General features: G+C 40.1%; 1 long non-coding RNA gene across 1 annotated transcript; it reads right to left on the bottom strand.

Moving 5' to 3' along the window:
• Window positions 1–2,957: 2,957 nt before the first annotated feature.
• Window positions 2,958–11,697, bottom strand: LOC145716299 (uncharacterized). Its single transcript, XR_014138892.1, has 3 exons — window positions 10,463–11,697; window positions 9,638–9,713; window positions 2,958–5,681 (listed from the first exon to the last, which is right to left on the bottom strand). It is a non-coding gene; the product is annotated as an uncharacterized LOC145716299 (long non-coding RNA).
• Between the last annotated feature and the right edge of the window lie 3,454 nt (window positions 11,698–15,151).

The raw sequence follows: 15,151 nt of genomic DNA, 5'->3' as shown, positions 1-15,151 counted from the left end.
GTCTGTGCCCCGTCCCCAGCTCGCGAGGCTGTCACTCACCGGTGGTGTAGGATCCCCACGGCCAGGCTCCCTCCCGCTGCCGTTTATCCTCCGATATCTGCCCGCAGAATCACGGCTCTCCACTTCGTACCTCAAAACCAACAACCTGCAATATTCTGTTTGTAGAGATCCAGATCTTCTTACATTTCATGCTGATTTCGTGGGTGCTCAGAGTGGTCTGGTAGATATCCAGCTCAATTCCAGGGACCAGTTGAAATAGGGTCCCCTACTCCACCATCTTTCCCCTATTTGTGGTGGGTTTTATAGTTTTTCTCTGACCCTTTTTCTTGTTCTTCTCTTTCATGATTTGCTGGCTGTTTTTAGTGATATACTTGGAATCCTTTTTCTTTATTCTTGGCACCTCTATTACTGGTTTTTTTATTTGTGGTCACCATTAGATTTGTATATAACATCTTCTGCATATAGCAGTCTATGTTAAGTTGATGGTTGCTTAAGTTTGAACCCGTTCTTTTCTTCCTACCTCCAAACCCCACATTTTAGGTATGTGGTTCTATACTGTAATTTTGTGAGTCCTTTGACTGATTTGTACAGATATACTTATTTTTACTGCTTTTGTGTTTCCTACTTTTCTTGCTCTTACTTGTGGTCTTTCCTTTCCACTCCAAGTCCCCTTTAATGTTTTTTGTAGGGCTGGTTTAGTGGTCATGATCTGTACCTTTTGTTTGTCTGAGTGACTATCTTTCCATTCTGAATGATAGCATTGCTAGATAGAGTATTCTTGGCTGCAGTTTTTTTTTTTTTTTTTCTTTCAACAATTTGAATAGATCATCCCATTCCTTTCTGGCCTGCAAAGTTTATGCTGAAAAATCTCACAGCCTCAGGCAAGGGGTTGGGGGGGATGGGGTTCCCCTTGTATGTAAGGGTCGTCTTTTCTCTTGCTGCTTTTAAAATTCTCTTTATCACTACTCTTTGCTATTTTAATTACGTGTCTTGGTGTAGACCTCCCTGGGTTGATTTTGTTGGGCAAATTCTGTGCCTCCTGGATCTGGATATGTTTCCTTCCCCAGATTAAGGAAGTTTTCAGCTATTACTTCAAATTTCCTGCCCCCTTCCCCCTTTTCTCTCTTCTCCTTCTGGGATCCCTACAATGCAAGTGTTAAAATGCTTGATGCAGTTGCTGAGTTCCCTAAAGCTGTTCTCATATTCATAAATTTTTTTTCTCTCATCTGCTCAGCTTTATTACTTTTCAGTACTCTGTCTTCCAGGGCACTAATTGGTTCCTCTGCTTCCTCTAGCCTGCTATTTATTCCTTCTAGTGTGGGGAGATTTTTTTGTTGTTTTGTTTTTTAAGTAGGCTCCATGCCCAGCATGGAGCTCAACATAGGGCTTGAACTCCTGACCCAAGATTAAGACCTGAGCTGAGGTTGAGTTGGACGTTTAACCTACTGAGCCACCCAGGCACACTTCCATCTAGTGGGGTTTTAATTTCATTTATTGTGTTCATCTCTGGTTGGTTCTTTTTTTATCTCTTTTAAGGGTCTCACTGATGTCCTGTACTCTTTTCTCAAGTCCAGTACATATCTTTATAATCATTACTGTATATTCTCTATCAGGCATATTTCTTATACCCATTTCACTTCGGTCTCTTGCTGTGGCTTTATCTTGTTCTTTCATTTAGGACCTATTCCTCTGTCTCCTCTTGTCTAAGTCTGTGTGCTAAGGAAGTCGGCTACGTTTCCTGCTCCTGAAAATAATGGCTGTATGAAGAAGAGGTCCCACAGTGCCCTGCAGTGCAATGTTCCCTGGTCCTCAGAACCTGGCACTTTGGGGGCTGTCTGCTGTTTATATTATTTGTGCCCTGCTGTTGTGTCCTGGCCCTTTTTTTCTATCAGTCCCCTCATCTGCATGAGTGCTCTCTGATTTTTGGGCTGTGTTTGGTCCCCAGCTGCGGTGTGGTGTGCTGGTCCTGCTTGCGCAATGAGACCTGCCACAGAAGGGATGAGGACCAGCCTGGGCATATCAGCAAAGTGTGCATGGGTGTGGCGTGCAATTTTCACAGGGTGCACCTCCAGTTTCTGCAGGGCCTGCTGTCAGGACCGAGGCCCCACGAAATGCATGGGGTGTTGGCAGGGATTGCCCCAGTGTCCTGGGGGAGGGGACCCGCAGCACCGGGACTGAGACCAGTGTGACTGGAAAGGACAGATCTGCCAAAGGGTAGGGGATGGGGCTTGGTGTAAGCAAGTTAGGTAGTAAATGTTGACACTGCTGTGGTTCCCACAGGTGACAGCACATTTATGCTGGATGTGGCATGGGGAAGGGAGATGGCACCTGCCAGCAACTTTGTTCCTGGAGAATTCTCTTAGCCATCCCTGCTCCTCTGGGACCTGCTCCAAAATGAATACAGTCCCTCCCAAATGTCTCAGGCATTTTCAAAAACTGCTTCTATGCTGTATCTCCCAGGGCTGTTTGTTGTACCGTCTCTTTAAGGGTAGGAACTCAGCTTCCTATCACCCTCTGGACTCTCCCAGAACTCAGCCTGCTCATTTTTTAAGTTCCAGGTCTTCAGTCATGCTGGTTGTAAGAACTCACAGAATTTGATCCCTCTGGTTTTCAAAACCAAATGTTATGGTGATTTGTCTTCCCCATGTGGGCTCCCCCCAGTGTGATAGTCTGTTTCTCTCCCTTATCTGCGCCTATGGGTCCCTCCCTCCCATAGATGGCCCATGGTCCCTTTAGCAAACCACCAGGACTCCATCCTTCATACTTTTTTTTTTTTTTAAGATTTTTTATTTATTTATTTGACAGAGACACACAGCGAGAGAGGGAACACAAGCAGGGGGAGGGAGAGGAAGAAGCAGGCTTCCCGCTGAGCAGGGAGCCCGATGCGGGGCTCGATCCCAGGACCCTGGGATCATGACATGAGCCGAAGACAGATGCTTAACAGCTGAGCCACCCAGGCGCCCCACCCTTCATACCTTCTTTAATGTGGCTTCTCTGTATTTAATTGTAGAGTCTGTTCTCCCAGCCTTCAGGTCATTTCTGTGTTATTTACACTAATGTGAGAGTTAAGTAGTTGTATCCATGGAACGAGGTGACCTTAGGGTCCTCCTACACTGCCATCTTCCCAGCAATCTTTTTCTCCAGATTTAAGTGAACTTTTTCTCTTAAGTTAACTTATAGCAATTTGATAAAATATACCCTTGAACAAATTGAAACATTGATCTTTTCTCCCTACCTGAACCCTTGAGAATTCAGTCTCTCGGTTTTCTTAGATTTTTATGGCAATATTTATTTGCATAAGTTCAATAAGAGTATGTTTTCCTTAGGACACAACTGGAAATATGGCTTTGACTGGAATTTAATATTTGCAAGAGACATACATAGATTCATTTATGACCAGACAGCTTTAAAAAAAAAAAAAAAAAAAAAAGATTGACTTTATGGAGCAAGTGAAGCCCCTTGGAAATCTCAGCCTGATACTTTCATTACAGAGTTCCCAGCAGCCTTACCAGGTGAGTAAAGAAGGTCCCTTCCTGGCAGTTGCAGAAACCTCAAAGAGATGAATTTACTCAAATCCATAGGTATTGCAGGCAAAGTCTGATGTCAAGTATTTAGCTTGGTTTCAGGCCATGAGATGCTGTTAGAAGTTCAGTCTAGAGGTACCTTATGAAAAGTTCCAGAAAAGCGGGGTTTAAAAAAGGAGCCGGACCTCTCTGTGTCTGAGGAATCCCATTCTCGGCATAAAGGCAATCTCGGGGGAGGAGTTGGAGGCAGACCAGATCTCAGATCCACCTAACCCAACAGTATTCCTGCTACACTTACATAAATATTCAGGCCAAGTTTGTTTTTAAACTAATTTTGCACACAAACCAGTGTTAATTTAACTCTTTCATTTTTAAAAATGCAGGTGATTACATCTTTGTAGGTATTAGATTTTAATGCTATCCATTATAAACTGGTCTGGATCCTGATTTCTTCTAGTATCCTCCAATGTCTGGCTATAACTTTCCAAACTAAAATTTTTATTTTTCTCTCAACTTGCTGACTTGGAATAACTTGAGAATTAAAACTGCCCTTTTTCCTGAAGGCCTGTGAACGAAGTATAAATGACTTGATGTAAACTTCAGAGAAATCACAACAGCAGCTCATGTATAGACAATAGAAATTCCTCCTGCTTTACTGCCTCCTAAAGTGAGTTTGACTATTGTCAGGATGACCAAGAGACTAATTATTGTCAGGATGACCAAGAGACCAATTCAGTGAAACTACCAGCTCAATTTTTAAAGAAAATTACATCTTTATTTTTAATCCAAATGTAACAAAGTATTATTTCAAGTGTACAATACAATGATTCAAAAATTCTATACATTACTCAGTGCTCAGTAAGTATACTTTTAACCCCCATCACCTATTTCACCCATATCCCCACCCACATCCCTTCTGATAACCATCAGTTCTCTATAGTTACATGTTTTTTGGTTTCTCTTATTTCTGAAATTCCATTTATGAGTGAAATCCTATGATAGGCCTTTCTCTGACTTATTTCACTCAGATGGATCTAGAGGATATAATTATATTTCTATGTTGCAAATGTCAAAATTTCTTTTTTATGGCAGAGTAATATTCCATTCTGTATTTATACCACATCTTTATCATCTATGGAAGGACATTTGGGCTGCTTCCACATCTTGGCTATCGTAAATAATGCTGCAATAAACCTAGGGATGCTTGTATCTTTTTGATTTAGTGTTTTTGTTTTCTGTGGGTAAATACCCAGTAGTGCTATTACTGGATCTTAGGATATTCTATTTTTAACTTTTTGAGGAACCCCCCATACTGTGTTCCAGACTGGCTGGAACTTTAATACATATTGTCTTTTTTGTCTTGTTTCATTTGGGGCATAATTCCTAATTCTGCTTCTATGTATTAAAGTAAGCTGTCTCCTGATCTTGAAAGAAGTGGCCTTATGAAGAGATCCTGAAATGCCCTGTAGTGCAGTCCCCTCCTCACTAGAACCTGGTGTTCCAGGGGTGTCTCCTATGTGTGTTGCATGCACCCTACTGTTGTGCTTGAGCCACATTTGCCTTTAGGCCAGTTGTTGTCATCAGGGTTTGGTCCCTGTGCTGTTAAGGTGCCAGTCTGGGGCCACTCTGGGCTTGAGTTAGGTCAGACCAGATGCTTGCCTTCAGCCCACTTGCTGGAACTGTGGCTGCACCGAACTACAGGGTTCTCTCCCTCTGTTGTCCCCAAGAGGCTTTCATTGGTGGGCAAGGTCAGGAGTCAGAGCAGATGTCTGTCCCCAGTCTTCTATGGTGGCTGCAGTGACCCTGAACTACTGGGTTCTCTTTGTGCTGCCCCCACCCTATGAGGTTTCTGTTGGTGGGAGGGGCAGGCAGTCCGACGTCTGCCTGCCGCCCCTTGCTGGGGCTGCCATTGAACTGCTGTGTGTGTGGGTATCTCCTCCTCTCCCCAGGGCAAGAGTCACGTCGGAGTGGCGCTGACCCCTGTTGAGGCTGTTTGTGCAATGAGGCCCTTGTGGTATTGCTTTGGAGGGAGGCCTTTGGAGTGAGGCAGGTTGGATGGGACAGTCTTCAGGAGAACTCAGGAGCAAGGCATGCTGTTAGCAAAAGCTAGGTGGCGAGTGTTCCACACTGGTTCCCACTGGTGTCTGTGTATCTAGGCTGGGGGCAGGGGAGAGAAGAGACACCATCAGCTCTTTGTTCTTGAGATGTCTCCTAAAGATCCCCGCCCCTTCACCACCAGTTCTGAGATGAGTGAATACAACTCCTTCCCCATAGACCCTCTGCTCTTTTCAAACTGCTGCTTCTATGCTGTATCTGGGGGTGGTAGTTTGTTATGCTGTTCTCTTTAAGGGTGGGGACTTCATTTCCTATTGCTTTCCAGCTCTGAGTTGAACCCACTGATTTTTAAGGTTCCCGATGTTAAGCCCCACTTATAAAGCACCCACAAAGTTAAGCCCCTCTGGTTTTTAAAGCCAAACGAGGACTTGTCTTCCCATGTAGATACCCCTGTGTCTGGGGTGCCTGGTTGTGGGGTCTGTTCCTCTCCTTGCTTGCGGTGTCCCTCCCATTGGCGGTTAGCCTTGCAGATTAGTTTGGTTGCTGACGGTACCTCCGCCCTTCCTACCATTTTCAGTGTGGCCGCTATGATTTTCTGGGTTATGCGGATGTGGCAGTTACCTCGGTATATCTGCACCAGCTCAACTTTTGTGTCTAAAACTTCATGGAAGTTTCAAAGAAGGTAACTGTAGGGGCCCAGGGCAGGCTGCCCCAAAATGAACCACTTTGGCATAAAGGTTATTCCGAGCTGAAGGCAATCAAGACCCTATGAGATCAGGAGAAATTTTTGCTCCTCCCTTAACTACATGTAAGAGTCTAAATTGGTAGTCTTCCCCAGAACAAGAGTTACTGGCAGAGATTAATTTTATCCGAGTGAGCCATCTGTATGGCAGGGTAAACATCTAATTACCAAACAATTCTCTCATCACCCTGTGAAGTACAATCCTTTCCCCCGAAATCCCAGACCCCCTACCCTTTTCTCCTTAGTTCAAATGACCTGTTCACCCCATTTTGCCTGTCTCTGGGCTTTCCATGTCTGAGTAGGTTCCCCCATATGGACACTATTAAATTTTTTTTTTTTTTTCCTGTTAATCTGTCTCATGTCCATTTTGATTCTTAGTCCACCCTGGAACCCTGAAGGGGACAGGACTTCTTGTTCCCTGACAGTTTCTATCAAGAGTGTCTTGGCCATTCTTTGGCATTTGCTGTTCCATAACAGGTGTGGCATTCATACAAACAAAACTTAGGTTTGTTGTGGTGTTTTGGGAAATTTCTGTTGGGTTTTTGATTGGACTTGCACTGAATCCAAAGATCCATTTGAAAACTGCTATCTTTATGAGATTTCCTAGCCAGGAACATAGTATGTTCTATTTAGGTTTTAAATCTTTCCAAATAATGCACTTTTCGTTCCCCTCCTGAGGTTCTTATCTTCAAAAAAAAAAAATTTCCTAATTTTTTTTTTTTAATGTAAGCAGTATTTGTTTCTAAATAGAGCTTCTAACTGGTGCTATGTTGAAATACGATTGCCTTTTGTCTATTAAAATTTAGGAGTGATGGCAGGTGCTTTTGTCTTGTTGATACAAATGAAACCTTTGTCTCCATTAAGTTATGAAATTTGCTTCTAAACTTTGTGACTATTCTTTATTAGTTTATGGAAGGTCCCTTATTTTTACTATGTTTTACATCTGGATGTTGAATTTTCTCAAATGCTTTCCCATCTATAGAATTCTATATGGGTTTTCTCCTTGTGCATTTCCTAGTATTATGCCAATTTTGCATTCCTTGGATACATAAAACTTGCTTGTGAAATATTAATCTTTTTGAACACTATTGCTAAGTTTATAACGGCCTATACGTTTTCTTACACTGTCCTCATTGGAATTGTATACCAAAATTACGCTATCTTCATGAATTCCAGAATAGTTCCTATTTTAAAAAATTCTCTGCAATTATTTTTAGAAATTTTCCTTTGTTTCATAGACCATATAGCCCCAGAGTTTTCTTTGTGGAAGAATTTTTAACTATCATTTCAATTCCCTTAATAGTTTTTACTATTTTGGTTCTCTATTTTTACTTTTAATAGAACTGACTTCTAGCAGTTACTTTTCTAGAGATTTTTCCATCATATTTAAATATTGCCATTAGGGGTGCCTGGATGGCTCTGTTGTTAAGCATCTGCCTTCAGCTCAGGTCATGATCCCAGGGTCCTGGGATGGAGCCCCGCATCGGGCTCCCTGCTCAGTGGGGAGCCTGCTTCTCCCTCTCCCTGTCACTCCCCCTGCTTGTGCTCTCTCTCAAATAAATATTGACATTAAGTTGATTATCTTTTTAAATGTCTGCATTTGCAGCAATCTTTTCATTCCTGAGGTTTATTAGACTACTTTTTTAAATCCATCTTGGCAGTTTTGTCAATTGTTCCAAATAATCAACATTTTGTAAAGCTTTTCTAATTGTATTTGTGTTCTATTTTATTAGCTTTGGCTTGTTCTTATTACATTCTTTGTTATTTTTCCTAACTCCTCAAAGTGTAGGCTTAGCTAATGCTTTATTTTTTTTCTAATAAGTTTTTAAGAACCGCTTTAGCTTGATCCTAAGTTTTTTTTTCATTAAATACTCCATGGCTCTAAAACTCAATGGTACAGGTATTTTCACATTAAAGATGCTTAATTTTAATCTAATTATTGTGTTGTGCTTAGGCTTATAAATTCCACTTAAATTAGTGTAAATTGCCTAAGTTACAATGTGATAAAAAGTAGCAAATGAAGGAAAGTACCACTGTTAAACCTTCCACACTCAAATTCCCTTTCCTCAAAACACTCAGGTTCAGTATGTCACAGGTAGGTGTTGACTTACTCTCAACTGATTGGTATCAGTGTTAACTTTCACTATTAGTAAAGTTTAACAGGTTCTGCCTACCCCCATTGAATCTGGGGACCACTCATTTGTAGCAGTAATTCTCATCCATGGATAATAAGACATCATCCCCCAGTGCATTTTGTCATTTTGGGGAAGGGGCACTGTTTATAGAATAAAATTATACATTTGGAAAACCAAAGTCATCTTAAATATGCTTTTATCTTTTTTTATAATATAGACTATACAAAAGACTGACATCTTGACTGGTAGAAATTTGCAAAGGATGTAATGTGCATTCCTCTTGGGAATCATTGCAATCTGAGAGGGGTAAGACTTCTATTATGAGGCCTTGGAATTAAAAACATTGATCTATTACACAGTAAAGATACACAGTCTGGTCATTCTGTGGTAAAGTGCTTTCCCTCCACAGAGTAGATATTGTATGGTAGACATCTGGATGTCAGCTAGGCTCAGTTGCATTGCCAAGCAGAAAGGGAATCATCACTTTTCATGCAATATTCTCAGTACACACGAGCTATTAGAATTCCCTTCTCCACAGTTCCCAAATCCTTCACCCTCCATTCTTTTTTCCACCTAAATTAAAAATCAGGAAAAGGTAGGAGAAAGCCCAGGATACAATGCAACACCAAGGGCCATGAGGCACTGGTCAGGAAATGGCTTTTATTTTTCAAAATGGATGTTACATAAAACAAATTATTGGTGTTAGCAAATGTTTGAGGTGGGGAAAAATCCTCTTACATAAAAAACACCATATGAAGATACTTAAGTATATTTAAGTTGTATAAGCTCTCACTTTTCTAATTCAGTTCCCACCATCAGAAAGGATGCTTGAATGATTCATTCCAGAAAACGGTCTCATGCATTTTAATCACTTATCATTTCAGAAGAAACATGTGAATAAGTTGTTTACCAGCAAATATTGTAACCTACATGATAGACTGTCATTCTAATTACACTTTAAAAGGAACAAATGAAAACCATTCACAGGAACTTCTATTACCATTCTTGCTGCTCAAGCATGGAAAACAAGAATTCCCCTTTCAACATCTGCTTATACAAAGGGTCATGCTTCACCAGAAACTTGTCTTAGTTCTTGAATAGTAAATACAAAAAGACAGAACTGAATTTTAGACTCCATGCTTGTGGTTAACTTTCATATTTCAAAATAATCTAAAACCTACCAAATATTTGATTGTCTTCTAGGCAAGAGTGTGGTGAGTAGGTGTCATCTTCTTGAAGTCTTTGGAGCCCAAAGTGCTGGAATTATAAATATATACAGAACCATGAATTCCGGGACACAAGAGAAAGGCATTATAGGCAGAATGCTGAGAATGGTCCTGCCCTACAGCCCAAGTTCATCTCTGCAATTGATCACAAAGAGGCACCACTACAGATGGGCAGTTAACTGTTCTGATGATTACAAATTATCACAGTGCATGACTTCCAAATTTGGGAGATGTTTGTCAAAATATCAATGTGCCCTTGAGAGTGTTTCCCACATAAGAGCATCATTTATCAAGCATGTCATGGCAGCAAAAGGCTTTAGAGGGTAGACATTGCATTTCAGTGCTTATTATCTACCAGCCCGATAATGGTGTGACCCAGTACACCTTTTTAAGATTAAATGCCTGATAGTTTAGAATCTTAAAGAGACACTGTATGAGAGATTTTGTTCTAACTTGTGATTTGTTGGAAAAAAGGAAGCCCTTTTACTTTTTCAAGCGCTTAGGGCGGTTGAATTTTCCAGAGTAAAATATTCCTCCATGTTTAACATAGCCAGAGACCACCTTAATTCCTAATAACATTCCCAATTTATTAATGAATCTTAAGGAATATGGATATTTCCACTTCATTTAATACATAACCCTCCCTCCAAGCTGATATTTACATGTACCTCCTAACCAGGTAGAGCACTTACAGAATCAGGATGTAAAATTCATCCTTTCCTCATTGCCTTTTTCCCAACATCTCTTTCCACAATAAAACATTTGACTATTACAGGGCACCTGGGTGGCTCAGTCATTAAGCGTCTGCCTTCAGCTCAGGTCATGGTCCCAGGGTCCTGGAACCGAGCCCTGCATCGAGCTCCCTGCTCAGCAGGAAGCCTGCTTCTCCCTCTCCCACTCTCCCTGCTTGTGTTCCCTCTCTCGCTGTGTCTCTGTCAAATAAACAAAAATTTGACTATTAGAAGACTACATCACTGTTCTTTTCAGTATAAATAGACCTCTTATTTAAAACCTATTGGACAATATATTTTCAGTTTTAAAAAATAAACAAGATGACACAGGTGATATTACTAAAAACGGCAGAGTCAGGAATATAAAAGTTCTCTCTAAAAGCCATGAGAACACTGGCAGAAACTGTCAAGCAATCGGGAAACATTTTCAAGAAAAAATGGCCAAATCTTGGCAAGAACAGTAAGCCTTGTGGCATTTTAACTTGCCCTATTCCCATTCCACCACCACCCCCTCCTCCAACTCTATGGTGCCCATGAAAACCAGGAGCCCACAATCACAGCTAAAGCCAGCAGCCTGGCAATTACTAGAGATGCAGAAAGGAGCTGTTTGTTCAAAACACAATAGGATAACCAAAAATCAGGGGGATAAAAGAAAAATGAGTAAGATATCTATTGACAGTCTCTGAAATGCTGTGACCTGTTCCTAGGACTCTAGAAGGCAATACGGATGCATAAAGTTGTGTGAAGGCCAGCACCATGCACATGCTCGGGAAAGAGCTGGGAGAGTCCTAGGACCTCACTTCTGGGTACCCTTGAGGCTCCACTCAAGCAGAAAGTAAAGGCTAAAACAGAGTTGTAAACAGCTTGGCTGGATGTTGAAGACCTGCCCCCATACACAGCCCTTCTGCAAAGACTGGAAGACAATGGTTCTAGGCATCTAAGGAAATCTGTGTCCAATTAGTGGCTCACCACTAAGCTAATCAGAGAATTCAGCCACACAAAGATTAGACTACATAATTCAGAAAAACCCTAGATATATAGCAAACCCCAAGAGTGAGGAGAATCTGTTTTCCAGAATGGCTACATTATGTTATTTTAAATGCCATTTTTTCTGTAAATGGACTAAATGGCTCCAATCAAAAGACATAGGATGATGGGATGGATAAAAAAGCAAGACCCATCTATAATTTCAGACCTAAAGACACATGCAGATTACAAGTGAAGGGATGTAAAGCACTTATCATGCAAATGGAAGTGAGAAGAAAGCCAGCATAGAAAGTTTTTTTTTTTAATTTTGTCTGATCTAACAAGAGATAAGGGACACTGCATAATCAAAGGGAGCGATAGAACAAGAAGATATGTCAATTGTAAATATTTACACACACAACATGGACATGGGAGCATCCAAATCCATAAAGCAGTTAGTACCAAGGTAATTGATACTGACAGAATAAAGCAGGGGGCTGTAACACTTCACATGTATCAGTGGATAAATCTTCCAAACAAAATCAACAAGGAAACAATGACTTTGAATGACACACTGGACCAGATGGATCTAACAGATATATTCAGAACATTCCATCCCCAAACAGCAGAACACACATTCTTTTTAAGTGCACATAAAACATTCTCCAGAAGAGTTCACAGGTTAGACCACAAAATAAGTCTCAACAAGTTCAAAGGCTGAAGTCCTCCATGCATCTTTTCTGATCACAATGTTGTAAAACTAGAAATCAACCACAAGAAAAAAGTCTGGAAAGAGCACAAATATATGAATGTTAAATAACATGCTATTAAACAATGAATGGGTCAACCAAAAAAACAAAGAGGAATAAAAAAAATATGTGGAGACAAATGGAGATGAAAATACAATGGTCCAAAATCTCTGGGATGCAACAAAATCTGTTCTAAGAGGAATTTTATAGTAATACAGGCCTACGTCAAGAAGAAAAATCTCAAACAACCTAACCCTACACCTAAGGGAGGTAAAAAGGAACAAACAAAGCCCCAAACCAGTAGAAGGAAGGAAATAATAAAGATTAGAGCAGAAATAAATGATGTAGAAACAAAAAACAAAAAACAACAGAACAATTAAACCAGGAGCTTTTTCTTTGAAAAGATCAACAAAATTGATAAACCGCTAGCCAGACTCATCAAAAGAAAAAAGGCCCAAGTAAAATCACAGATGAGAGAGGAGAAAAAACCAACACCACGGAAATACAAAGGATTCTAAGAGAAGATCATGAAAAACCATATGCCAACAAATTGGACAACCTAGAAGAAACAGATAAATTCCCAGAGACATATAACCTACTAAAACTGAAACAGGAAGAAATAGAAAATTTTAACAGACTGATAACCAGCAATGAAATTGAATCTGTAATCAAAAACTCCCTACAAACAAAAGTCTAGGACCAGGTGGCTTCACAAGCGAATTCTACCAAACATTTAAAAAAGAGTTAATACCTACTTGTCTCAAACTATTGCAAAAAATAGAAGAGGAAGGAACACTTCCAAATTAATTCTATGAGGCCAGTAACACCCTGATACCAAAACCAGATAAAGACACCACAATAACTACAGGCCAATATCTCTGATGAACATAGATGCAGAAATCCTCAACAAAATACTAGCAAATCGAATCCAACAACACATTAAAAAAAAAAAATCACTCACTACAATCAAGAGAGATTCTTGGCCTGCAAGAATGGTCCAATATTCGCAAGTCAATCAACATTTGATCCTTTCAGTAGATGTAGAAAAGGCATTTGACAAAATATAACATCCATTCACGATAAAAACCCTCAACAAAGTAGGTCTGAATAAAGGCCTTATACGGAAAACCTCACATCTAACAATGCGGAAAAACTGACAGCCTTTCCTCTAAGGTCAGGAACTAGACAAGGATGGCCACTCTCACTAATTTTATTCAACCTATTACCTGAAGTCCTAGCCACAACCATCAGACAACAAAAAGAAATAAATGGCATCCAAATTGGTAAGGAAGAAGTAAAACTTTTCACTATTTGCAGATGACATACTATATATAGAAAACCCTAAAGACTCCACCAAAAAAACTACTAGAACTGATAAATGAATTCAGTAAAGTTGCAGGATACAAAATCAATATACAGACATCTGTTGTATTCCTGCACACTAATAATGAAGCAGCAGAAAGTGGAATTAAGAAAGCAATCCCAATTTCAATTGCTCCAAAAAACAGTAAGATACCTAGGAATAAACTTAACCAAAGAGGTGAAAGACCTGTGGTCTGAAAACTATAAAATACTGGTGAAAGAAACGGAAGGTAACAAATGGAAAGATATTCCATGCCCATGGATTGGGAGAAAAAATATTAACTTGTCCATGCTACCTATAGCAATCTACAGATATAATGCAATCCCTAGCAAAATACCAACAGCATTTTTCACAGAACTAGAACAAACAATCCTAGAATTTGTATGGGACCACAAAAGACCCTGAATAGCCAAAGCAATCTTGAAAAAGAAAAACAAAACTGGAGGTATCACAATTCCAGGTTTCAAGATATACTACAAAACTGTAGTAATCCAAAACAGTATGGTACTAACACAAAAATAGACCCATAGATCAATGGAACAGAATAGAGAGCCCAAAAATAAACCCACAATTACATGGTAATTAATCTACAACAAAGGAGGCAAGAATATACAAAGGGAAAAAGCCTCTTCAGCAAATGGTGCTGGGATAACTGGACAGCTACATGCAAAGGAATGAAACTGGACCACTTTCTTACACCATACACACACAAAAAAACCCTCAAGATAGACTGAGGACCTCAGTGTGAGATCTGAAACTATACAACAAAGGAGGCAAGAATATGCAATGGGACAGTTCTCTTCAACAAATGTTGTTGGGAAAACTGGACAGCTACATACAAAAGAATGAAACTAGACCACTTTCTTATACCATACACAAAAACTCAAAATGGATTAGGGATCTAAATGTGAGACCTGAAACATAAAAATCCTAGAAGAGAGCACACGCAGTAATTTCTCTGGCATTGGCCATAACATTTTTCTAGAGGTCTCCTGAGACAAGGGAAACAAGCAAAAATAATCTGCTGGAACTGTATCAAAATAAAAAGCTTCTGCACAGTGAAGGAAACAATCAACTAAAAGGCAACCTACTGAGTGGGAGGAGAGATTTGCAAATGACATATCCAACAAAAGGTTAGTACCCAAGAAATATAAAGAGTTAATACAACTTAACACCCAAACAACAACTAATCCAATTAAAAAATGGGCGGAAGACATGAACAGACATTTCTCCAAAGAAGGCAGACAGAGGGCCCACAGGCACATGAAAAGATGCTCAACATCACTCATCATCAGGGAAATGCAATTAAAAGTACAATGAGCTGTCACCTCCCACCTGTCAGAATGGCTAAAGTCAACAACACAAGAAACAACAGGTGATGGCAAGGATGTGGAGAAAAAGGAACCCTCTTGCACTGGTGGTGGAAATGCAAACTGGTGCAGCCAGTCTGGAACACAGTATGGGGGTTCCTCAAAAAGTTAAAAATAGAACTACCCTACGATCCAATTATCACACTACTGGGTATTTACCCAAAGAATACAAAAACATTAATTCAAAGGGATACATGCACCCCTATGTTTATTTCAGCATTATTTACAATAGGTAAATTATGGAAGCAGCCCAAATGTCTATCGACAGATGAACGGATAAAGAAGTGGAT

Source organism: Leptonychotes weddellii, chromosome 11 (assembly GCF_054177405.1).
Source record: "Leptonychotes weddellii isolate Sample4059 chromosome 11, ASM5417740v2, whole genome shotgun sequence".
Lineage (NCBI taxonomy): Eukaryota > Metazoa > Chordata > Mammalia > Carnivora > Phocidae > Leptonychotes > Leptonychotes weddellii.
This window is presented reverse-complemented; position numbering and strand designations above follow the sequence as displayed.